This window comes from Mesocricetus auratus, unplaced genomic scaffold (genome assembly GCF_017639785.1).
Source record: "Mesocricetus auratus isolate SY011 unplaced genomic scaffold, BCM_Maur_2.0 Super-Scaffold_100006, whole genome shotgun sequence".
Lineage (NCBI taxonomy): Eukaryota > Metazoa > Chordata > Mammalia > Rodentia > Cricetidae > Mesocricetus > Mesocricetus auratus.
The window spans coordinates 40773643-40801633 of record NW_024429190.1 but is presented as its reverse complement, the minus strand read 5'-3'; positions in this window follow the sequence as shown (position 1 = coordinate 40801633).

Sequence of the window (27991 nt, the reverse complement as noted above, 5' to 3'; positions counted from 1 at the left end):
AAAGTGCAAGCCTGAAAGATACACAGTCAGTCAAACAAAACAAAACAACATATAATAAGGCCAGGTAAAACTCCTCATATTATGATTGGACAAGGCAACTCAATAAGAGCCTTAAGAGCAAGAATATTAAACTACGTAAAGATGTCTTACATTTGTTTATGCTGCAGAATATTACTCTAATTACATGAAGGTATGTTATCTTTGTTTCTGCTGCTTTTGTTAACAATGTAAAGATTGTTACATTGTTACACTTTTTGTGCTGCACCAGCTTAATTGTGTAAAGATGTGTTGCTGCTGTACCTTGCTTTCCTAAGGCACCTGATTGGTCTAATAAAATATGAAACAGCCAAGAGTTAGGCCTAGAAATGATAGTCAGGGCTGATGGGCAGAGAAAATAAACAGGAAGAAGAATCTAGAGAAAAGGAACAAAGAGAACAAGGAATAAGAGAATGGCAAGCCTGAGGCCAGAAGCCAGCCATCTGCCAGAGAGACAGACAGAAGGAACAATGAAAGTAAGCTATATAGAAAGAAAGAAAGATAAAGAGCCCTGAGGCAAAATGCAGGTTAAGAGAAACAGGTTAAGGTACAAAATCTAGCAAGAAACAAGCCTAGACTAAAACTGAGCATTCAAAGTTAATAATAAGTCTCCATGTCATGATTTGGGAGCTGGTTGGTGACCCAAAAGAAAAATCCTTGTATAAGGATTCAAGAGTTATAGAATCACTGGCTCTAAATGTTGTGAGTTCCACAAAAATAGCAAACTAACAAAAAGAACACATATGCAGAGGACTTGGTGCAGGCCCAAGCAGGCCTCCAATATGTTGATTGTTTGGTCCTTACACATTCTAAGAAATGTATGTGTTTTCTGTCCTGCAGAAGGTGCTGATTAAAGCCTATATTAAATCTGTCATATGCTACCCTTGATACTATGGGTAACTTGGGAAATAACATGAATATCCTCAACCCAGAAATATGAAATATATAATAGATACCACTCAACAGAAGAATATAGTAATTGTACAAATAAAGAGATTATTTAGCAATTTGTATTTATTCTCTATGTGTTCTGCCATATGTGTAAGCATCTTATTCATTCATTCATTTGAACATTCATTGGGCATCTATTAATCAGCTTTAGTCTCAGGGGGAAATTTCTTTTACAGACTACTTCAAATAGCTTGCAATTTAATGAACAAGGGAGTACATTGATGTCATCACTTATGTTGGCTCAAGAAGTAGCTTCTTTTTAATTGGATTTTGATTTGTATGTGATTTTGATGATTCTGTAATAAATTGATATTAAAGAAATCATTAGAGTTCTCAGATGCTTGCATAAAGTAGGACTATATAGCATAAATACTCCCATTTGTGCAGAGAAGTAGGTACTCTTTGTTCCCATTATTTTAACAATAACACAAACAGCCATAGTCTCTGAGGTTTTCCCAGGACAAACAAGTTTTCCCTTATTTTGTGTCATCTTCTGTAAGCTGTCCAGATTGATTTTATAGGTTTATCAATATTTTATCTTTACAAAGTCCTCCAACTAAATCTATACACAGTCAATAGACAGTTTGCTTAGTGATAAAAAGTTACTGAAGTGTACATTTTATTGGAACAGATCCTGTGTATTAATCCACACAATTTATGTTGTGGCATGTGGCGACCACCCTCGACCAGCAAGAATGACACGCAAGGAGGAATCTTCTTCTCACAGTTTATTTGGGAAACTTGCTTACAGGGAGTGGCCTCGACCCCAGGAAGTCGGGGCTTTAATATACTCAGCGATAGCCAATCAACTACACCCAGGTGGCATGCTAAGACAGGTTGTCACCAAGCAGATCTAGAAGGGTATGTGGCCTTACTCCTTATAAGGAGTTGTTTACTTACTGAGATCACTCACCGTCCAGCTGGCAGAATGCAGAAACCGGTGCCATCTTATGGGTGTGGTACTCTGCAGCTCCCAACAGTGGCATTTTGAGTTATCTTTGAAATTTCTTTGCTATTGTACAATGAAGACAACAATCCCATTAAGATCATTGAATTGCTACAAAGTAAAAATTAAATGAATTATATTGCTTAACACTGAAAATTATTAATTATTATAATAAAATATAATAAGTAAAATACTGATATAAAATAATATACATTTCGGCACACATACACATGTATATGTACATTATAATTGATATAAAATAATGGCTCCTTTTATAGGTAATAAAAATAAAACAGCCATAGGTTGTGCTTTCTAAATTATAATAGAATTTCTCAGAGCATAATTCAGAGATACAATGCAATCATTAATGGGAATGTCACTGACTTTTTAATTAGAAAATTGAATACTCATTGCGCTAGAGTAAACCTGGCACCTTATTCATTATATGAGACTTGACTTCCTGTTATAATTACTTTAAGATTACATTAACATTTCAGGTTTAGCTAGGTGATTGCACTATACCTGTGAACAAACCTGGAATATGTGTAAAATTCTGATATAGTTTCAAGAAAATGGACACTCATTTCTAAATCCTTTTCATTGAACACCTAAGGGGCAATAAGGCAGTCACTCGGAAAGAAGTATCAAAACATGTGTATTGAGATAAGAAGACAGACTTTCTAAGTGCTAATTTCTGACACATAATTAGCAGCCATCCTGTTTACTCTGTGTGAGTCCAAACCTGGAAAGTTTGAAACACTTTAACTCAAGATCATTAAATAGTAGCTCAGTGCTTTTGAGAAGTATTATAGGGAAAAATGAAAGGAAGAAAATGCAGACCGTAAAAATATAACGCTAATGAGAATTTTAGGCAACTGTGAAGGAAAAGGAAAGGTGGGCAATTATAGAGCTGCGACGATTTAGAGAAAATTTGAAAAAGTAAGTTTAGTATCTTATTCAGTTCTTACAAGAAAAGCAGAAAAACAACAGAGGGGTCTTTAAATAACTTCTTCAATCTCATTATACAGCTCAGACTCACTTAAGTCTCAAAATTGATCATGATGTTTAAGATGAGGAAGTTTAAATCATTTGCATGATAAATTCAGTCTTATTAGACTCATAGCATATTATCTCTCTTAGATATTCAGTAAGGATTGTCAGTTGTCCATGGGTAGGGTCTTCAAAGGGTAGATATAGTGTGCTTGTATCTCTCATTTATAAACAGTAAGACATGCACTTTAGGTCTACAATGACTTCTTAGGTGAGAATGTGTGTGTATGTGTGTTTACATGTGTGCATGAGTTTTGTGAATATGGAACTGCACATGTATACTGGGGGTAATTTTGGTATTTTTCACCTTAATATATCAACATAGGAAACTTTTCCTAGCAGGCCAAATAAAACAAGGGTTAAAAGATGCCTGTCAAAACTAATGATATATAATCTGTTAAGATCAAATACTAACTGTTAATCACTAATGGTAAAGTTAATCACTTGCTAACATATACATGATTGATATTGAGTTTAATAAATGAATCTGAGTCTGACAAGTAAATTTGATATCAAAGTGTTAGCACCTGTGGTGTTTGTTTCAGAATATGATCTCTCTGAAGCTCATCTGTAACAGGCCCATCTCTCAAGAGACAGACAGATGTTAACCACCAGAGTAGGAATATAGCTTTACTGATTATACTAAGTTTGTTAGATAAAAATACAAAAAGTGGTGTTGGAGGAAGGAAACCACTTGGAAGTACAAGTCTTACAAATACATCGTTACATAGACTGTTAAGGACCCAAAAGTTAACAAATTATTTTGGGCTATTATAAATATATATACATGGAATACAACAATGAAACTTGTATTCTATGTGTGCCTCTTAAGAAATAGTTTATAAATAACAAGAAAACATTTTACAAAATATTTACATTCATAAAGCTTTAAGCATTTAAATTATGAAAACAAAGAAATTAAATTCAGGAAAATGTCCAACATAGTATTTATCAAAACATAGTACGTTTTCTAAAAATCAAAACAAAAGACAAGTAAAATATTCTCATTGACTTAGGCTACTGTGAGGTGTAGAGTCCTCTATTCCTGTTGCCATGTCTTCCATCAAAGTGTAACCATTATCCTCACAGTTGCTTCTTGAAAACGTCATTCACATGATGTGTCAGAATAGCAAGACAGTTAATACAATCTCTTTATATGTATTTTATGTTAGAGGAAACTAGCTTTCTTTTCTTAATCTGCTATTTGATGAAATAGTTATCAGAGTAATTAGAAAGTTTTCATGTTGAGGAAGAAATACTTTATAATAAGAAAAGATTTCAAAATCCCTGTTTGGCAGAGAATGATCATAGATCCCTAATGCAATCAGAATTTCAGTGGTGATCATGAGAAATGACCCTGATGCAAATTTCACCAATATTAGCCCCTCTACTATCTACCTAGATGGAGACACAGATATAGACATGTCGAAGCTTCTGTAATTCTAAGATTATTTCTAAGTGTATTACTGGACCTCTTGATGTCTTATGTCACAAATTCTAAAGAGTAGAGATAAAAACCTCATTCAGAATCTGACAATCTGCAAGTCAAAACATTAATGTATTGATAATTATTGTCTTAGATGTCAACTCCAGATAGGTGACAATGTAGACAGTAGAGGAAAAACCAGATATTCATTCTAAAACTCAATCTGTCCTCTTTGAATATTCAACCATATTTTAATACATGTGATGTCTTAGGGTCTCTTCTTTCCACATCCAGCACTATTCCCTCATTCTCTTGGTAGTCTGGGCTCAAGTTCTTGGGATGATGAGTCCAGTTAGTGTTTGTTGACTTTTTACTACTCCTGGCATCATCTGGTCTGAGGAATTAACACAGTTCAGAATACCAACATATACACATGCTAAGTGATGTATATGTATAGAGTTACATGAAATGTAAATGCTGATCTATTTCTAGAATCTAATGTATACAATTATCTCTAGAACATGATATATGGAGTGTTACATACATATATTGCCCCCAGTTCTATCTTCTGGTTTAATTCTATACTCTGAGATAGGCAGAGTTTTTTGCTTTCCTAATGTGGAGCACTTTAGCCTTGCCTATTCTAACTGAGAGTTATTGACACAAGTACAATGATTGTGGGACTTAATCTTGAAGACTAATGTGAGTAACGGTTTCTTCTCAAAATATGGACAGGATCTGAATTCTAAGAGAAATGATAATGGAATATGTAAAGCTTTTCATCTTGTCAATGCAAACTTGACACAGGCAACCATATGAGGATGAATATTCAGGTCTGCTGCAAGAACATAGAATAGTAAGAATGCAATAGGAACTTCATTCAGTGAAGCACCAATAAAAGAGACAACATAAAGGCTGTAGATCTTACACAAGAGAAATGCACAATACTAGCCTTCTGGTGGCAAGTGGTTTGGTCAAAGGAAATATAAATCCCTCACCCTTTTAGTTCATAGAATATTAGTTTCTCAAATTGATTCTTGATATTCACCCAAGGGGAGACTGTTGGGATATTCTGAAGGAAAGAATTAGATTGTATAATTGGCAAAAAAAATTTAAAACATTAACAAATACATCTCAAAGGGACAGAGAAAGATGTTATAATTGTCAGTTTTTTAAAAGTAAATCCTAATCAAGAAAAGATAGTAATATAAAATCAAGAAGAGCCTATTAAAATTTGGTCACATAGAAGAAATGGTAAAGCCATTTTCATCAATATATGCGATTATGAAATCTATCACAATTAAAGTATATCCAGTCCTTCTTTCTGTGACATGAAAAAAAGTCACTTGTATTGCTGTGTTAACCTCCTATTACTGCTTTGCAATAAATCCTCTGGCTTACCAACAGGGATTTCTCTCTGTTGTGGAATCAGGGTGTTAGTGGCTCTTATCTGACCAAACATTATAGAGAATTTTTTATGTTTCCTGTTGACCTCCAGAGATTCACATTACAAAATTCAAAGGTACATCTCCATTTCTCTCTCTCCTCTCCTCTCCTCTCCTCTCCTCTCCTCTCCTCTCCTCTTCTCTCCTTTTCTCTCCTTTCCTCTCTGTTGGGGACTGCTAGAACCTTGAACAAAATGGAGTCTGTCAACCATTTCTTGGCCTTCTGCCTACGTGACTTTGAGCACACATGCCCTTGACAAAGGAAAAGGTTAACCATAAAAGTTAAATTTACACAGGGTAGCCCACCCGCCTAGCCAGGGGGAAGTAACCCTTATAGAGCAATTGTCTTTGTTAACAAAAGGTTAAAGTGTTCCTTTGAATATTTCCTACCCCTCCCTAATTCCTGCACCTGATTTACGCTGACAAGCATTTGTGGAATGCGACTGATGACTGCTGGAAAATTATAGCTTTGTCTTTACCTTATTTGGTGTATATTTGAGTTGAGACTTGATTGGCATGCTTGTACTGCCCCCTGAGATTCTTTTTCTATAAGTACCATCTCACCCCAAAAATAAATGCTCTTGATCAGCGAACGTTCTCTTGAGCCTGTTTCCTTTAACCTCTTGAAGTTTACTTTTAAGATCGGATCTGCTCGTGAAGACCCACCAAATTAGTAGCGACCCTCATCATCTCATCCCCACGGGTCAGGGGTCCCCTCTGGGGGTTGCACTTCTCCTCTCTTCTCCTCTCCTCTCCTCTGCTCCTCTCTTCTACCCCTATCTTTGTCTTTTATACATTACTTTTGTTACAGGACTCAAGTCACATTTGGCTATTACAGAATGATCTCATTCTGATTGCTTTAACTATTTTTGCAAAAATCATTTCTTCACATGAATCCCTATCTATACACTCCAGTAGTTACAGCATCTCTATGAAAAATTATATTTAATTTTTGTTTTTGTTTTTTTAATACTCAAATCTCTGAGAGTCTGATCTGACTTCATGACCTACTTTAATGCCACCTGTTCTCCTAAAAGAGAATCTTGAAGTCATTTCTTGCTTTCCACCAAAATGGAGTATTCCATGCATGCTAGTATACAATGTAAAACAGATAGCAAATAATAGGAGCTAATACATAAATGTTTTAAAATTGCTAGAGAGTGATATTTAATTTGCTCATTAGCATCTTATTAATGAAAGATTATAATTATACTCACAATTTTGCAAAGGTAGAATATCATGGCATCTTGTTGTTATTGTTATTAATAAAGGATATGTTGCCAAAATAGGTCAACCAAGTTTGAGTCTAATTTATGTGTAGGAAACAAACAATTTGTGTTTTAGAGTACTGGTTCAGAACAGCAAGTAATAGATAAGTTGAAGCTGGAGGACAAGAAAAAAAAACATGACAAGAAACTTTCTTTAAAATTACTTGTACATTTTGATATTTATTTTTTTATTTTTATTTGTTTTCATTGTATCAATCTTTTTTTCCTTTTTTAATTTAAATTAGAAACAAGCTTGCTACACATGTCAATCCCAGCTCCCTCTACCTCCCTTCTTCCTACATCCCCCCACCAGGTCTACCAGCCCCCACCCAATCCTCACCCCGATCCCCAGAGAGGGTGAGGCCATCCATGGTGGATCTCTAGCATCTGTCATTTCATTCAGGGCAGGGTCTAGGCCCTCCCCCAAGAGTCCAGGCTAAGAGAGCATCCCTTATTGTGGGATATACACCCAAAGTTCATTTGTATGCCAGGGATAAATACTGATCTACTACCCAAGGCCCCATAGATTGCCTAGGCCTCCTCAGTGACACCCATATTCAGGGCGTCTGGATTAGTCCCTTGCAGGGCTTTTTAAAATAATTTTTTTTCAGGGAAACAATACCTTTCATCATAATCACAAAAAGTATAAAATGTCTTTGGATAATACCAATGAGGCAAGAGAAAGACTTTTGTGATTAAAAACGTCAAGTCTTTGAAGAAATTGAAAATGATACCAGAAGAGGGAAAGATCTCCTATGCTTATGAATCAGTAGAATTAACATCATAAAAATATCCAGTTACCAAAAGCAGTCTACAGATTCAACACAATTCCCATAAAATTTTATATACAATTCTTTATGAACTGTGAAATGACAATTCTCAACTTCATATGGAAAAACAAAACAAAACATATGGATAGCTCAAATAACCCTGAAAAATAAAAGAATGTCAAGAAGTATCACCATCCCTGATTTCAAGTTGTAATACAGAGCTATAGTAATATAATGCACACAGTATTGGAATAAAAACAGATAGGTAGGTCAATGGAATCAAATTGAAGACCCAGACATACATCCACATACTCATGGACACCTTGCGTTTTGATAAACAAGCCAGATATGTACAATGGACAAATGAAAGCATTTTCAAAAAAGGGGTCTGGTCTAACTGGATGTGAGTATGTAGAAGCATGAAAAATACATCCATATTAGTCACTATGCACAAATCTCAAATTTCTAGTGTATCAAATATCTCAACATAAACCTAGATACACTGATGGTGTTATACGTTCTTTTCATTCTCTAAAATCAAACACTTACTCGGCATAATGGAAAACCTCAACAGATACAAAAATTTGGAATAGCCCCCTGTATCTTATCAGACCACTATGCTTTAAAGTTAGAATTCAACAACACAAATTGCAGAAACCCTACAAATTCATGGAAATTAAACAATGCACAATTGCACCATTCCTGGCTCAAGGAAAAAATAAGGAAAGAAATTAAAGACTTCTTAGAATTCAATGAAAATTAGGAAAATCAAAGCACGGAGAGCCCATGTGAAGAAACTGAAGAATAGTCACACTAGAGAATTAACAGTACAAATGAAAGCTCTAGAACAAAAAGAGGCAAACTGACCCCAGAGCAGTAGACACCAGGAAATAATCAAATTAAGGGTTGAAATCAATAAAGTGGAAACAAAGGATACAATACAAACAATCAATGTAACAAAGAGTGGGTTCTTCAAGAAAATCAATGATATAGACCTATTTTCATCAAAACTAACCAAAAGCCAGAGAGAGAACATGTAAATTAACAAAATCACAAATGAAAAGGAGACATAACAGAGGACCTGAGGAAAATCAGGGAATCAACAGATTATGCTTTCAAAACCTGTTCTCCACAAAATTTGAAAATTTAAAGAAAATGGAACAATTTTCTGGATAGATATCATTTACCAAAATTAAGCAATTTAAACAAATCTATAACACCTAAGAAATAGGAACAGTCATCAAAAGTCTCCAAAATGAAAAAGGTCCAGGGCCAGATGGTTTCAGTGCAGAATTCTACCAGAAATTCAGAAATTCAAAGAATAGTTAATACCAACACTCCACAATATATTCCAAACAATAGAAGCAGAAGGGTCATTGCCAAACTGGTTTTATTTGTTTTTGTTTTTGTTTTTGGTTTTTGGTTTTTCAAGACACGGTTCCTCTGTGGCTTTGAAGGCTGTCCTGGAGCCAGCACTCATAGACCAGGCTGGACTCGAACTCACAGAGATCCGCCTGCCTCTGCCTCCTATGTGCTAGGATTAAAGGCATGCACCACCACTGCCCAGTTGCCAAACTGTTTTTACAAGGGTAGAATTACCTTGGTACTCAAGTCACAGAAAGACACAACTAAGAAAGAGAACTAGAGAACAATATTCCTCATGAGCATTGATGCAAAAATACTCAATAAAATATTGGCAAATAGAATCTAAGAACACATCAGAGAAATCATCCTACATGATCAAGTAGGCTTCATCCCAGGTATGCAGGGATGGTTCAGCACATGGAAATATATCAATGTAATACTCCCTATAATCAAACTACAAGTGAAAAGCTACATGGTCCTCTCACTTGATGCAGAAAAAGCCTTTGACAAAATCCAACTCCCCTTCATGATAAAGGTCATGGCGAGATCAAGGATAACAGGAATATTGCTGAGCATAATAAAAGCAATAAACAGTAAACCAACAACCAATATCAAACTAAATAGAGAGAATCTCAATGTGATTCCTCTAAAATCTGGAACAAGACAAGGCTGTCCACTCTCTCCATATATCTTCAATATTGTACTTGATGTTCTAGTTAGACCAATATGACAACAAAAAGATATCAAGGGGCTACAAATTTGAAAGGAAGAAGACAAACTTTTACTATTTGCAGATAGTTTATATAAGTGTCCTGAAAAATGCTACACGGGAACTCCTACAGCTGATAACCACTTTTAGCATTGTGGCAGGATAAAAGATTAACTGATCAGATGAGATTGGGCGCATTGGGGGGGAGGGCACGGGAGGAGGGGAGGTAAAGGGAGAGGGACCTGGAACTGACTTGTGAAGCAACCTTGTTTCTTATCTAAATTTAAACTGGAAAATAAAAAAAAAAGCTTAACTGAAAAAAATCAGTGACCGTACTATATACAAACTATAAATGGGCTGAGAAAGAAATTAGAGAAATGTCACCCTTTACAATAGTCACAAACAACATGAAATATCTTGGGATGATGTTAACCAAACAAGTGAAACGCCTATATAGCAAGAATTTTGAGTCTTGAAAGAAAGAATTAAAGAAGATACCACAAAATAGAAAGTCTTCCATGCTCTTGGATAGGTAGGAACAACATAATAAAAATGTCAATCTTGCCAAACAAGATTGATTGGAATCTCCATCAAAACACTGGCACAATTCTTCACACACCTTGAAAGAATAATAATCAACTTTATATGGAAAAAAAAGATTTAAGGTAGCTAAAATAACGCTGTAAAATAAAGCAACTTCCATAGGCATCACGATCCTTGACTTAAAACTCTATTGTAGAGTTATAGTCCTGAAAACAGCTTGGTATTGGCATAAAAATAGACAGGCCAACCAATGGGATCAAATTGAAAATTCTGATATGGATCCACACACCTATGAATACCTTATTTTTTGATAAACAAGCTATAATTCTACAACAGAAAAAAGAAAACATCTTCAGCAAATGGTGTTGACATAACTAGATGCTCTCATGTAGAAGACTACAGATAGATGCATATCTGTCACCATGCACATCAGTACAAATGGATTGAAGACCTCAAGGTAAATGTAGCCACACTGAACCTTTTAGAAGGGAAAGTGGGAAGTATCCTTGAAGGAATTAGTAAGCACACCATTTCCTGAAGATAAAATCAGTAGCACAGACACTAAGATTGACAATTACTAAATGGGACCCCTGAAACCGAGAAGCTTTTGTAAGTCAAAGGGCACAGTCAACAAGACAAAATGGCAGCCCATAAAATGGGAAAAGATAGTTACCACCCCCACATCTGACAGATGGCTGAACTCCAAAATTTAGAAGAAGCTAGTCCACAAAATATGAGATAATGCAATGAAAAATGGGGTATACTACTAAATAGGGAAAACGCAATAGAGGAGTCTAAAATGGCTGACAGACACTTAAGAAAGTGTCTCAACATCCTTAACCAATCAAAACACCTCTGATATACCATCTTACAACCTTCAGATAGGCTAAAATAAAAAAAAACCACCAAGGACAGTTTACACTGGAGAGGATTTGGAGAAAGGGGAATATTCCTCCACTTCTGGTGAGAGTGCACACTTATACAGGCACTTTGGAAAACAACATCAAGGTTCCTCAGGCTAGCATAAGATCCAGCAATTCTACTCTTAGGCATATTCCCAGGAGATTCATATTCATACAGCAACATCTGTTCAACTATGTTCATAGCAGCATTATTTGTAAAAGCCAGAACCTGTAAGCAACTTAGATGCCCCTCAATTGAAGAATGCATAGAGAAATGTAGTACATTTAAACAGTGGAATATTACTCAGCAGGAAAAATCATTGGAATCTTGAAAATCACACGCAAATGGATGGAACTAGAAGAAACCATCCTGACCAAGGTAACCCATGGTATGTATTCACTCATATATGAATTTTAGGCATGGGGCAAAGGATTACCAGACTACTATTTACACTGCCAGAAAAGCTAGGAAACAAGGAGGACCCTAAGAGAAACATACATGATCCCCTGGAGAAGGGGAAAGGGACAAGATATCCTGAGCTAACTGGAAGCATAGGGGGTAGGGTAGAGGGAGTTAGGAGAAAGAGAAAGGGAGAAGAGAAGTAGATAGGAGGACATGAGGAAGAAGGAAGATTAAGTCTAGTGAAGAATAGAAGAGAACAAGAAAAGGGAAATCATAACAGAGGGAGCTATTATAGTTTTAAAGACAAAACTGGCATTAGGTAAATGCCCAGACATCTACAAGTGGCACCAGTTCATAATGTAAGCAATAGTGGAGAGGCTACTTTAAATGTCCTTCCCTGATAATGAGACTGAGGACTACCTTATATGTCATCCTAGAGATGGAAGCAGAAGCTGACACCCATAGCTAAATACTGAACTAACCTCCTGGAATCCAGTTGCAGAGAGGGAGGAGTGATGAGAAAAGGGGTCAAGACCAAGGTGGAGAAACAGAAATAGCTGTCCTGAACAAGGCAAAATGTTATGTGGTTCCTGCCTGGGTCCTGTCATCTCTTCAGCCCCCAAAATAACACACAATTACAATGCTTCTGGCCAATGTCCAGGGATTCTCATTGACTAGTTATGTCTTAAGTATTAACCCATAACACTAACATATATATTTCCATAAGGTCTTATCTTACCAAAGATGCCAGCCTCAAACGTTCTCTCTTCCTGGGATCACATGATGATTCTCTACTCTTGACTACATTTCCCAGAACCCTCCTCGACTCTTAGTCCATATATCTGACTTCCATAGTGGCCAACAGTGCTTTATTTATAAACCAATAAGACAATATATACACAGAAGGACTTCCCCCATCACGAGAGGTCAGGGGACCCAGACTGATAGTTGGGAAACCAGCATAGGACTGAGCCAGACCCTCTGATCATGCGTGTCAGTTAGGAGGCCTGGGTAATCTATGGGGCCTCTGTCAGTGTATCACTTTTTATCTCTACTATAGACTTTGGGCACCCATTTCACATAAAGTGATACTGTCTCAGCCTAGACACATAAGGAAGGGCCTAGGCTCTGTTCTAAATGATGTGACAGACTTTGAAGATCCCCCATAGAAGGCCTCATCCTCCCTGTGTAGCAGAAAGGGAGGTTTGTTGGGAGCAGGAGAGGGCACTGGGATTCACATGTAAAACACACTTGTTTCTAATTTAAATTTAAAAATCTGAAAAAAAATAAATTTGAAGTCACACAGGGTAATTACCTCATCCAGTATGTAAAAATTATAAAGAAATCATATGGAACTTTAACTTATGGATAACTCAATGCCCTTACACTTTCTTTATGACTTGTATTGCTTAAGCTTTAATTATAAAAATACAGTATGTTTGATAAGACAGAGATTTGATAATTAATTTCCATTGTTGAGTGTATTAAAACTCCTGTTAGTTTACTGAAATCAATATTAACAATCTTAGAGAATCTTAAAAATGAAAGTATCAAAGTGATTAGTACTATGTTTTCAAAATTAATAATTCCTAGAATATAGTAATAAACATCAAAACTATTAGTATAGATTTCCTAGAAATGTAACCTTTAAGTGAGTGAAAATATCTCCATTGATACAATTTATTCCATCATCATCAAAGTATAAAGGTTTTAGTATTTTATGTTTTTTATTCTCATTTTTATTGATGATATCTTTAATACTTTAACCATGATTGTCAGGAAATCTATTTACAATTCAAATAAATTGAATTGCCATGCCCAGTCTTATATAAAAATTGAATTTTACTGAGAGGAACTAAGTTGCAAGTAATGTCTGAATCTCTAGGAGATGTTAATGAGTTTAGGAAGTGACACGTACCAATCTTTATTTGCCTAATTATATATTGTGGTTCTAGAAAAGTTTGTTTGCTCTTACCTGTTAGAATAGGAAAGTACTCTACCATTAAGAGCATCCATATTATTGAGTCTGATTTTTATATATAATTTGTCTTGTCTTGGACAATGAGAGAAGCTGGAAAAGTGGTCCAAACATATTCTGTATTAGGAATTTTAGTGCTTAAAAGAATGAGTTTGGTTTTTCCTTCTTGACCATTACATTGACATATTGATGGAAGAGGAAAGAGAAAATTATAAGAAAGACAACATCAACATTTTTAATAGCAATTAAAACTATATTAATCATAGATGTATCAACTAGAAAAATATTGGTGAATACAGGATTTTTTGAAAGTGAGATTTGAGACTATCATTGTCACACTAAAGTTCTGCCTAGTCAATCGCATTCTGGCTCTTGTCCTTCTGATTTCAATCACCAGGAATGATCAGATGTCTATGGATTCACCCTATGTTACAGACTACTTTTAAATATTTAACAAAATAAGATACTACTACACAAGTGAAAATAAGACAAAAGGAACTAAATGAAGGTTCTCAGACATAGTGAGCAGAACCATGAGAAGAGTTACTGAGAAGCAATGTAGGAAGGCGTATAAGAATATAGGTGGACTTAACATTAAAAAGACAAATAGTATGCCTGCCCCATGTAATTTTCAGTGCCTGAATTTCCATAAAATGGAAACTCAGCATATGTAAAAATGGGCATGTATAATAGGCATTTTAATCCATTGCTGAGGGGAAGTAGGTAAGGTTATTCTCTTAGTACCCATAACCCTTACTATGTCAACTGAACAGTCAGAATCTTAGAAAGAGTTAAATCTCATATTGCTGGCATATGCTGAAATGCTGCATTTAGATTTGGAGATTCTCCAAAGTCTGGAGGCTTCACAATTCATGAATTTGGAGGAGAAAGTTTTGTGCTTTCCCCCCTCTATTTTCTTTAGGAAAGAAGGACAGATTAGACCTAAATGGTCAATAAATCAGGAACATGTGGTATAATAACCTTTAACTGAGGACATTAAAATATGTCCTCGCTTATGTTTCAATTATATTTAACAATTTATTAATCCCTCTTTTTTTTTGGTTTTTAGAGACAGGGTTTCTCTGCGGCTTTGGAGCCTGTCCTGGAACTAGCTCTTGTAGACCAGGCTGGTCTCGAACTCATAGAGATCTGCCTGCCTCTGCCTCCCGAGTGCTGGGATTAAAGGCATGTGCCACCGACGCCCAGCTTTTAACAATTTATTAGTTCCTCTTGTAAAAAGCTTATTTAATTTCCTTCAGGTAAGCCCATTAACTTCCAGGGGATAATTTAACATCCATGGCCATGTTCATGGCTCCTATTAATCTCAGTGGCTTATAAAACAAAACAAAACAAAAATACATGAATATGGAAAAGGAGTTTGTATGGATTGGGAATTGGCAGGTAGGTATGAGAATTGAGAGAATGTTGAAGGGGACGAGAATAATGGATTGTGTATATTGTACACATTGTATGAATATGACAAAGAATACACAATTTAAAAAATGTATTTATCAATAGATACATAAAAATTGTCAATAAAACACATTATTAGAAAAGACTAATATCACAGTCAAATTGCTCAGGACAAACCAACATCAGTAATATACTTCAAAAGGTGTTCAGTGAGGAAACAAATACCTCCATACATTCTGGAGTGTCTCTGCTCCTATTCAATGGTTGGATATAATTATATCATCCATATGGGTTCCAGCTGCCCTTGGTGACAATTTTCTTCTTTTATATTCTAAATATTCAGCATTAGGGTTTCTGGACCTCACTTTCTGTCCTGATCTTCTTCCTCATACCCATTTAAATATATAATGAATCACTTTTACAACAGTAAAAATGATCTAAGTCCTAAATATTTTAATAACAGCTTTGAAGCCTAAAGTAAGAGCTATTGATTTATTTTTAAATTATATTTATTTACTCTGTGTGTGTATGTGTGTGTGTGTGTGCTGCATGTGTATGCAAGCCTGTGGTGTAGAATGTATGTTCAGTTTTGAAGAGAATTTGAAAGCTCTCTGCCATGCGGGTCTCAGGGATTATACTACAATTGTTAAGGCTTTGTGACAAAGCCTTTTACCCCGGAGTCATCTTGCTGAGTTGATTTTTTAAAAACAGGAATACTCACTCATATATGGTTTCTAGTCATGGATCAGAATAGTGCCAGTCTGCACTTCCACTGATAGAGCGTCTGGGAAACAGGAAAGAACCTAAAAGATATGCATATATGCATAGTACCCAAGAGAAGAGGATTGAGACAAGATCCTCTGAATGGATGGGGAACACGGTGAGGGGTAAGGGGGAGTGGGAGCTGGGAAGAAGAGAGGGGGAGAAGAGAAAGAGAGAGTAGGTCATGGGGGAACAGGAAGTTGAGTGGGTGGGGGTAGAATAGGGGGAAGAGGGAATCATAGGTTACAAGACAGATCAGGCGCCAGAGTGACCTCTAGTGATCTAAAGGGATAACACCAATTGGCAAGCTAAGTAATAGTGGAGAGACCACCTCGAATGCCCATTCCTGATAATGAACTTGATGTCTATAACCATCTGGGAGCCTTCATCCAGTGACTGATGGAAGCAGAGGCAAACACACAATTAAACACTGAAATGAACCCAAGGAACCCAGTGGCAGAGAGAGAGGAGTGATGAGCAAATTGGCAAAGAATGGGCTGGCAAAACCAGCAGAGACAGCTGATCTGAACAGGGGAGAGCTCTTGGACCCCAGACTGACAGCAGGACTGACCTGGACCCCCCCCCCCCAAATGTGAGTGTCAGTGAAAAGGCCTGGGCAACCTATGGGGCCTTGAGCAGTGGATCAGTGTCTATCCCTGGAATACAAACAGTCATCGTGTGCCCATAGCACAAAGAGGGATGCTCTCTCAGCCTGGACTCTTAGGGGAGTGCCTGGACTTTTCCCTGAGTGAAATGACAGACTCTAGATATCCCCTATGTGGAAGGAATTGGCAATAGGGTGGGAGGCTGGGGGGGAAGGGGAGTGCGGGAGGAGGGGAGGGAGAGGGAACTGGGATTGACATGTAAACCAAGCTATTTAAAATTAAAATAAAAATGATATAAAAAAATAAAAACAGGAATAGTTATTTTTATTCCCTATACTAATATATAATTTAAGAGTATAAAGTCAATAATATATTTCATCTTGTACTTGCTCAAAAGTATATGATTTGCTTGCATCCTATATATCACAACAACAAAAAGTAAGATGTTACAAGAGATAGTGAGTCTTAGAAAAACAAGCAAAAGATTATATTGCAAGAATATGTTGGAACCAGTGGAGAGAAGTCTGTTCCTACTGGCATTTATTCTTGGGTCACTTCATGAACTCAGAAGTGGTTGATTATGTTCTGAATCCAGCCACAAGACTGTTGATGTTTTTGTTATTTTTCAAGGGATTATCTTATTTGATGATTTTCACACATTCAGTTAAACCAAAGTATATACTAAGTAACTAATTCCATTGAAACGGGTGAGACTGGTGTTAATGCAATAACTGTCTACTGCATGTGAGAATGCACACAGTCCTAGATGGCTCAGAGACATATGAAGAAAACAAAATCTTTCTATTGGTTTCAGAGAAAAAGAAAAGATAGTGAAACAGATTTTAAATTTACCTTTTCTTATTTTTTTCCTTTTTAATTTAAATTAGAAACAAGCTTGTCTTATATGTGAATCCCAGTTCTCTCTCCCTCCCCTTTTCCCATGTCCCACTACCTCCTATCCCATCCCCTTTCTGCTCCCCAGGGAGGGTGAGGCCTTCCATGGGGGATCTTCAAAGTATGTCATATCATTTGGAGCAGAGCCTATATCCTTCCCCATGTGTCTAACCTAAGAGAGCATTCCTCTATGTGGAGTGGCCTCCCAAAGTTCATTCATGTAATAGGGATACTACTAATCCACTATCAGAGGCCCCATAAATCCAAATAATACTGTAAGTAGTTTTATACTACTATGAAGCACAAATACTAAGTTTTGTTTTTGTTTTGGACTTTTGCTTATTTTTTTGGATTTTTAGTTTTTATCTTCTTAATTTTTGCCGACTAGGTTTCTCTGTTACACAGTCCTGGCTTTCCTGTAGACCAGGTTGTCTTAGAACTCACTGAGATCTGCCTACTTCTGCCTCCCAAATGCTGGGATTAAAAGCATGAACCAAGGCCACCTGCCCATAAATTTTTAAAGGTACAATTGTTATGTAGCAACTTCTTCTGAATTGAAACTTTTTCTCTAGGTGGGAGAGGAAGTCACATCTGATCAGGAATTACACAACTCACAAATTTTAAGATGTTCCTGAAGCTAAAATATTCCGTGAGATATTCCTCCTGAAGGTTATAGAACTGCTGGAAGAGGGCTCTTGGAAAGGCCAAGCTGCCTACAGGACACTCTCTGACCTGACCTATCAAGCACTACCTGCAAGCTGTGCAGTAACCTCCAGAGATGCAGCTTATGAGAATCATCACTGTGCCTTTGAGTCAATATTGTCCTTTAAGTCCTTTAAGTATCCCCTTACCCATACCACTGTCAGTATCTCCGGTAAGGCCACTTGCTCTCCAAATGGAATTTGTGGGAACTTTAGTTTGTCATCACTTCTCTATCTCAGCTTAGGAGGTGCTTGTTTGTGACTTCCCAAAATTGAAAACCTAAAACAAAACAATAATCATTAAAGATAGAAAAGATCAACTTAGAGATGAGAAATACATGGATTCTAAGCACCTATAAACTGTTTGGGATTCTGTTGTTAGCAGGAAATATGAATCAATACTTCCCTTAATAGCTGACTTTTATGTTCATTATATAGATTATGGTATGTAAATTTTATTTGACATTCATGATTGAGGAAAAAGCTATGAGAAGTGATTCTGCCCTAGTTGAGGGTTATAGTAACATTACTTAATTAGTAAGCTACAACACACTGCTGAGCAAAACAGACAGACAAGTAGTTGTTTTTCCCTTTTATATGCACAAAGTTCTTCTAACTTTCACTTGTAAGCACACACTATCCTGGTGCAAACTGTGGTGGTTTGATTTGAAGCCCATAAACAGGGAAAAAAAGAACTTGTCTTCTTTTCAATGGGTCTGGTTTGAACATGTTAAGTGCCTTGAAAATATATAATCCTGCATGTTTTTGAAAGTTTCTTTAATACTGAAGACATACCTATGTTTGCATGATAAGAATGTACATTTTTCATTACTGTGTGAAAACAAATGTTTGTTTTATAATCTCAGACTGAAATATTCACTTATAAATCAAGGATAAGATCAACATATTCATTTGCAAAAATGTTTTGGGGAATATAAAATTGTCATTACACAAGACACATCATAGTACAGCTTTTACTGTAAAGAATAAGCAGGAAAGGCCAATATAAGAATTAGGTGCAGATTTCTATGTAAACTTAGAATGGTCTAGCAGAATAAAATTGATCTAATAATTTATATAAATGCTATATCACTATCTAGGCTCCACTAAGTAATGAATGAAAGATGTCATAGCCCATCAAATAATACAGTAAAAATGACTTAACACTTAGTATGAAGGTCATATAGTTTTCTTAATAAATACTGCAATAGAAAAGTCTTTAAAAGTCTGTTCCTTTGTAGCCATTAGGAAAATATCCATTAAAATTGCTGTAAGATATTATTATCTGTGAAACTAGGAAGTAGACGTATTATTCTTCATAAAACTGGACTTTTAGAGCTCCATTTTGATTGTATAACAAGTATAAAAATTCTGTTGATTGACAACAGATAGTAATATTTTTTTTTGGTTTTGCGAGACAGGGTTTCTCTGTTTTGGAGGCTGTCAGTCCAGCCTGGCCTCGAACTCACAGAGATCCGCCTGCCTCTGCCTCCCTAGTGCTGGGATTAAAGGCATGCACCACTAATGCCTGGCTGATAGTAATATTATTAATGAATTTTCAGTAGCAAACTCTAAATTATTTTGCCTTATTTTTAACAAAAGTTATTGGTTATGTAAAAATAGGACACAGCAATCAATTTTTAACCTCATCTATTAACCTAAACCTGTTTTTCCCTTTGCAATTTAATTTCTTAAATTGTCAAAATAAAAGTTCATATATGAACCAGTTGCAACAGTTTTAAAAATATCATTTACTGTTGAGTGACATCAGCAAAATAGATTCCTAGACGTCCCCAATTGATCCTCTCATAAAGATAGACAAATAATGAATAATTACACTATAATGGCAGTAACAAATTGTGCCAGAGTGTATTGATGGATTTCACAAAATCTTAGCCAGGAGAGGTGATGAACAGAATGAAAACTGGGTACCATTACCCATCTCTCAACAAGGACCATTTCAAAACAGAAAGGAATTCAAGTATTGGAAACAGAATGCTCCAGTTTCATCTAAGATACCCTTTCTCTGCTTCTTCTTCAGTTGGTGAACCTTCCCCCCTCCCTGCTGCAATCTCAATAAACATATGATATAGACAAAATATTTAGCATTTTTCCTTTAAAATAGTAATAATGATGATACTATTACTACTGCTAATAATAATAATTAATAAGCAACTTCAGGGAGGTGGTGGCACATACCTTTAATCCCAGCTTTTGGGAGGGATAAGTAGGCAAATCTCTGAGTCAGAGGCCAGCCAGGTTCCAGAGAGTAGATAAAGAATAGGCAAGGGAAGGATGAGTTGAGCATGATGGTTGAGAAACTCTTACAGCCTGGCTGACTAGCAGAGTGTTTCTTTATTGATGCAGAATTCAGTAATCAGTGATAGATTCATGTTGTTCCAAAACATCGATCATATCACTTTTGTTTCTAGACTTATGTCTGACATTTTCTTTGCACATCTTGGATCAGAATTTAGTCATCATTGAGGAACCATGACAGAACAAAGTTATTTTTTTAATCTTTTCTCCTTAAGTTTAATCATCATTGATAAACAATTGTGTTTTATAACTATTTTTACTCATCAACCCCATAACCCAATTTTTAAAAATCTAGAGGCATGTAACAGCCTTCTTGTTTTCAGGATGGTAGCTTTTGTGGCTTCAAGGACACTAGAGCAAAACAAAATCTCTAAGCTAGTCTAGGTAGAATGCCATGTCCCAAGCAGTGTATTATTAACTTTTAGTGGTTAGAATATCCGAGAAAACTTCTCAGGCCAAATATGTTACAGTTATTATTTAAAATCTGGTATAATATAATATTTACAATTTGTATTTATAGACTTTATTTATATGTCTAAACTTGGGATTCTGCATGTGCAAAATTTTCTAAGAAAGGACGGTCTTGACACCTCATTATTTTTTCATCTTCCTACACCATTCTTTGTCCATCAATGTAAGTCTATGTGTAGGGCAGAGGTAACTTAAGTTAATCTCACTATACTGCTATATATGCCATGTATTTAACTGAGTTTATAGTAGGAAGAAACCTATAAGGGCTTATAATGTGATTTCTGGCCAACTCCTCTGGCCCACTGAATATTGTACACAATTTTAAGTTTAGTTTGCTGTATTATCTTGTTCCAGAGTAATATAGGGACAGATGTCTTAGGAATATAGCATAGCTTCAAAAAGAAACCTCTGGCTTCTTTATTGTGTCAGAATTTTCAAGGCATGAGGAAGACCTTTAAGTAAATAAGGATATCTCCCTAAAAATAGGAGGGATAGTATGCTCTGGATTTTCTTGGGACGAATAGAAGGCATAAATGCTTCTTCAGAAATTTCCCATAAATACAATATCACCAAATTTTAAAAGTATCCAAAGCCCCCCAAGCACACAGCACACAAAGCTCAAAACCAAAAGTTGCAAAACAGCCATCATGTGGTTGACTTTACTGGATCTTTGTCAAACAGCAGTGCTGGTTTTATCACTTTTGACATTTCCATCAGATATGGCTCTGCCAGTCTGGTCTACAGAATGAGTTCTAGGACAGGAACATTACACAGAGAGATCCTGTCTTGAAAAACAACAACAACAACAAAATAAAAAATAACAATAATTATTTTATTATTATAATAATAAACAGCCTCATCCTTGATGTGGTCAACATGGGTCATCAACTCTTTTTTGTTAATATACCAATTGGAGAAAAGTTGCCTTTAAGATCTGGAACACAATTAAGATGCCCATTTTTACCAATTCTATATTCAGAATATTTCTAAAGTTATGAGAGAAAACAGGCAAGATAAAATAAAAGGAAACCCAGTTATCAAAGGCATCCACATATATTTAGAGAGCACAATGGAATTTAATTAAGTCACAAGATAAAATGTCCATAGTATTTCAATAAAGTAATAGTAGTAGTCATAGTGTACTAAATGGGAAAGTAGTAATAGTGTCCTTTATGGAGGAAAAAGAAAACAACTAATTCTTTCTTTTTTTTTTGGTTTTATGAGACAGGGTTTCTCTGTATTGTTTTGGAGGCTGTCGGTCCAGAGATCTGCCTGCCTCTGCCTCCCGAGTGCTGGGATTAAAGGCATGAGCCACCACCGCCCGGTGAAAACAACTAATTCTATTTAAAATAACTATGACAATTGTTGAATGTCAAGGTGAAACCAGTTTACAACATGGGATGGTGACCTAATTATCTGTGTATAATGTTCATTTACTCTCTTTCTGTGGTTGCTGCATATGATCAGATTCTAAAAAAATGTACAACTTTATAAAAATGTTCTTCTAATTGAAATTTTCTGTTTTTCTACTTAAGAAAATAATACAATTGTCCAGATATATGGCTTGTGAAAAATTCCTAAATTCCTCTATTCACTTACCAACATTAACTTTACCTCATTGGTTAGATTGCTTTCTTTAGTCTTTCATCAGGTTCATTAGACTTTCAATGCTTTGACTGCAAGGGACATCTGTTAAAAAACCTTCATACCTTAACACTCAAATATCACGTGAAGAGCATCAGAACAGACTTTGATGATTCCCCATGGAAGGGCTCACCCTCCCTGGGGAGCAGAAGAGGGATGGAGGGGTCAGTGGGGGATATGGGAGGATGAGAGGGAGAGGGATCTGGGATTGACATGTTAAAATAAGGTTGTCTCTAGTGTAAGTTAAAAAGGAAAAGAAGAAAGAGAAGAAGCATCTTTATGAAAAAGATGTATCATTCAATTTTAACAAGCATTCTTTCAAATCAGTTGAGCCTTGATTCACCAACTTAGTGTTCTACTCTCTGCCTATTTAACCTGTCTTTTCCTGTGAACTGTCCTGCAGTGGTGTTTGAGGAGCCTGGCAATTTTTAAGAAGAATTACACTACATTGGTCATTGACAAATCTCTTTATTCCTTATTAACCAAGATCAATCCATTTTTTCCCAAATGGAGTTCTTCCTCCTACTGCTAATCTTATTGAATAAAATAAGTTGTGTCTTATCTAATGCTCAACTCTTCTTTTTCTTTAATAATTGTATATCTACTAATTAATTTAATACTGATTTGAACTGAAGAAGCTTTCAATGGTAGCAATCTTCATTATATTGAATATGATTTCAAGACAGTGGTAAGTTTTAAAGTGATCAGTATTGAGCAAATGATTTTTGATAATAGAATAAAAATTAAATGAAAATTTGTGACTGAGCAAATGAGAAAACACTTGCATGTAGGTAGCAATCTTTTGAATTTAGTTCATCTAGCTAGAACAAGTGAAAGGTGCAGTAATAATCAGAAGAACTCATCAGCACAAACACCTTGAATTAGACATGATCTTCTTCATAATTATTGCATCTGGGAGACATGAAGTCTTTAAATAATTATTTGGACCTGACAAAAATAAATATTTGAATAATCTACTCTAAGAAGAAGGAGACAACTCCCCCATTATTTTTCCTAATGACTAGCATGAATGTTCATTTCCATATGCTTTATTGAGCTGCAGGAACTAAAGGCAGTCCCCATTTCCCTCCTCCTCACCTGTTCTCCAATAAACTCACAGCAATCAGAAAAATATTCTTCTTCATAATTTCCCTAACATCTATGCACTGAATTAGAGGGGAGGGAAAGGGAGAGGGACCTGGAACTGACTTGTGAAGCAACCTTGTTTCTTATCTAAATTTAAACTGGAAAATAAAAAAAAAGATATAAATGATATATATGACTAAACTTGTGCAGAAGATAATTATTCAGATTAACATGTTTCATTTACTTTTGCCACAGACATGCTGCATACCAACTCAGCTATAGATGAGATGCTGTGCAATTTTACATAGTTCCTTCTAAAGGATGACAAAGCTCACAATTAGTAGTTACTATTTCTAAGGAATTATATATTCACCATATCCTTGATTGGAATTATTCAATAATTCTCAAAGGAAATTTCCAGAGAAGTTTTGATCATAAATCATAAAATTATTATAACTGAACTGTACATATGCTTTTCCAGCTAATGGATATATGATTAATGCTTAACTATTATGAATAGTTCAGTCATATCACTTTTCTTAAACAAGCAATGAGATGAGAGTTTCTTGCCTGAGCCCATCTGCTAAGACACACTTTCATGCTGCTTAGTTGTGAAGTAGGGCATAAGAAGTTTCATATTGACCTTTTTGCTAAAAAGTTGTGCTTTACAGTTAATTAATATTTAATGGAGAAAGGACATAGCATCAGCTCTTTGTAGATCTCACACGCTTGTCACTTTTCAATTCACCTTAGTGTTCCAAACACTTCTCAATACACACTAAACTTCAATTATTTTAAAAGTGCTCTGCTGCATACATTTTCAAGCAGGTTTTAGAAAGTTACCTTGGTGGTGGATAAGTGACTAAAGAGTACTAGATTCTGAAAGCATGAAACTTAACATGAAGCTTTGTAGCTTCCATTTCTAATGCTAATTCAAACTCTACGTAAGTTCATTCAATTGTATGGACTTTTGTTGTTCTTTAAAAAAACATTTTAATAAAACTTATTTTTAAAAATAAAAAAGCAATTTAACTTTCCCATGGAGAATTTGGGGGAAATATTATGCTTCTATATTCTGTGTCATCTTTCCTTGTAGAGACAGAGAAGCACACAATTGTCTCATACAGGAATGCCTGCACCTGCTTTCTATTGCAGCACTTGGAAGGCAGAAACAGGCAGATTTGTACATGTTCAAGATTAGCCTTTTCTCCTTCGAGAGTTCTACACTGTCAAAGCTACATAGTGAGACCTTGCCTTAAAATAAATCAATTAACTAATTTACTAAAATCACTTACTTATTTAAAACACAATTGTCTCTGTAGTCATCTATGAAACTAAAAAAGTTAATTTTTGTCACTATTTTATATTTTGATTACAGAGATTTCTGCATTGGTAAATTATAAGACATGTTTTATACTTTATATATTTTCATTATATTATCTCATTTATCTTTATAGGAAAAAGTAACTATGCAAATCAAACATCATTATTTACATCTTACCAAAGAAGTCAATAAGGTTAGTTTGAATGGAATAACTAGTCCTAAGTTCCTTTCAGAATGAAAAGTGGAGGCTCATAATTTAAGATGTATAAGAAATCTGGTGAGTCACGACAGTTGGGATTTGTTTCCATTATCTGGTTTTATAATGTCACAGGTATTTTCCCCATGACTATAATATATGCATATCTTATTTGCCTATTGTTTTAATAACAATAATGAACACTAACAAATAAATTCTCATTCTCACAATATACATAGGAAAAACAAAATTTTGAGGTTTTGAGGAGATGGATCTGTGATAAAGTGGTTGTTACCATTCTGAGTCTTGGTATTGAACATCTTCATGAAAGTTCAAGTGATAGATAGGATGTATATGTAATATTCATACTGTGGAAGTGGAGACAAGAGAGCCCCTGAAGCTTGCTTTCTAGAGATTCTTGCCACATTGGTAAGTTCCAAGTTCAGAGATGGAACTTGTGTCAAAGAAGAAGATACCAGGGCTTCCATAAATATCATGTAATTGCATGCTTATAGGTAGATAGACACATGAACACATACACACTCATACACCATATGCCGTATACACACACACACACACACGTACACACACACTTATAGATGTATGTGTGCTTGTGTGTATGTAATTTAAATTCATGTTTTTGTTTTGTTTATTTGCATTTATAATTATTAATCTCATAGTTATGAATATACATAAACATGCAAGTATCTACCATTTGAAAGTACAACAGATTAATACAAATTAACATATGTAAAATATGAATCATATCTATTCTTAGAAAATGTAATGTAATATATATATCACAGATTCTGATAAGATCACAGGCTTTCTAATTACATTTGTAGTTCATAATTGAGTTTTATGAACCAGATAGAGCACTAAACAGATGTATCCATAGACAACATGATACTAAATTCTTTGGAACTATTATATACCATTTAATAGATGATTGTTATGAATATACTACCTTATATGTCATCCTAGAACCTTTATCCAGTGACTGATGGAAGTAGAGACAGATACCCACAGTTAAACACTGAACTGAACTCCTGGAACCTAGTGAGAGAGATGGGGGTGTGATGAGCAAAAGGGTCAAGACCATGATGGTGAAATCCACAAAAACAGCTGACCAGTCTTGAATCCCAGACTGATGCCTGAGAGACCAACAGGGGACTGATCCAGGCTCCATGAATGTAGTGTTACTGAGGAGGCCACAGAAATCACTGGGGCCTTGGGTAGTAGATTAGTGTTTACCATGGTTTATGAATGATCTTGCGGAGTCCATTCCAAATAGAGGGATGTTCTCTCAGCTTGGACACATGGGGAAGGGCCTATGTCCAGCCTGAAATGACAGACTTTAATGATCCTCCCAAGGAGGGCCTCACCCTTCCTGTGGAATGATGTGGGGATTGGGTGGGGGGCTGGAAGGCTGGTGGAGGGACAAGGGAGGAGGGGTGGGAGAGGGAGCTGGGATTGACATGTGAAGAATTCTTGTTTCTAATTTAAATAAAAACATTACCAAAAAGAAATGTCATATTTGAGAATAGGAAAAAACATAACATTTTAATTCAGTAAATTTTATGAACCAGATAGATCAATAAGTAGATCTATTCATAGACAACATGATACTAATTTGGTTGGTACTATTATATAGCATTTAACAGATGACTTTTATGAAAATAAAAGACATGTCACAATTGAAAATAGGACAAAACATACTATTTTATTTCATTATATGTAGAAAACCCAATTTAAGATAATTCTGGTTATAAGAATTCCAGAAAATTGTTTCAAATGAATAGAATCATGTCTGCCTTAAAGCAATTTTTTGGCTGTTAACTTCTGTACCTTTTTTTCATAGAATCAGTTGTTTGATTAATTTATTATCTCTGTCTATAGAAGGCTCCCAGGTCTGTAGCTTCAGTTCATTCTATTCTTCTGAATTTTAAGCTCTTGTTTCTGTGTAAACATATTTCTCATCAAAAGTTTTCCACCATGTTAAGCCCCATGTTTAACAACTATAAAATATTCACCATGGGACAGTCTCTCTGCTATATTTCTTGTATATGGTGAAGTAACTACATTTCTTGAAGTTATGCAGGATTAAATATTTATGGATCCATTAAATTTTATCTGTCACTTTGTCACCACGTTCTGTTACTCTCCCTCTTATGGCCTCAGAGAATCAACTTTTTTGATATGTTTTTGAAAATCTATGTTGATTTTAGTTAAGTTTCTGTAATGTGTCCTTTGAGCTGTTTGGTTGATTGGAAAACTCCCCTCTAAATGCTGTTTCCTGGTAAAATATTCTTCTCAAAAATATCTCTCTACTATTTAATATCATAGGTGTTGGTTAGGTTTGTTGTCTTGATTCAAATTGTAGTCACAAAGGAAGAAGGAACCTCAGTTGAGGAATTGCCTTTAGCAGAATGGGCTCAGCACTATCAGTGGAGCATCCGTGATTAATCACTAGTGTTGGAGTTCCCAGGACATTATGGGTGGCAACAATCCTCTGAAGGTGGTCTTGGCTGTATAAGAAAGGAAGCAGAGCAAGCTGTGGAAAACAAGTAACACTCCTCTATGTCTCATGCTAATATTTCTGCATCCAGGTTACTGCCTCTAGTACTTGTCTTGAGTGCTTTCCTTGACTTCCCTTCATGATGACTGTAACACATAAGTCAAGGAAAGTCTTTTCTACTGCTTGCTGATTTGTTTTAAAGATTTATTCGTTTTTCAATGTGTCAGTGTTTGTTTTGCCTTGCCTTATTTTAGGTGTAGAACAAC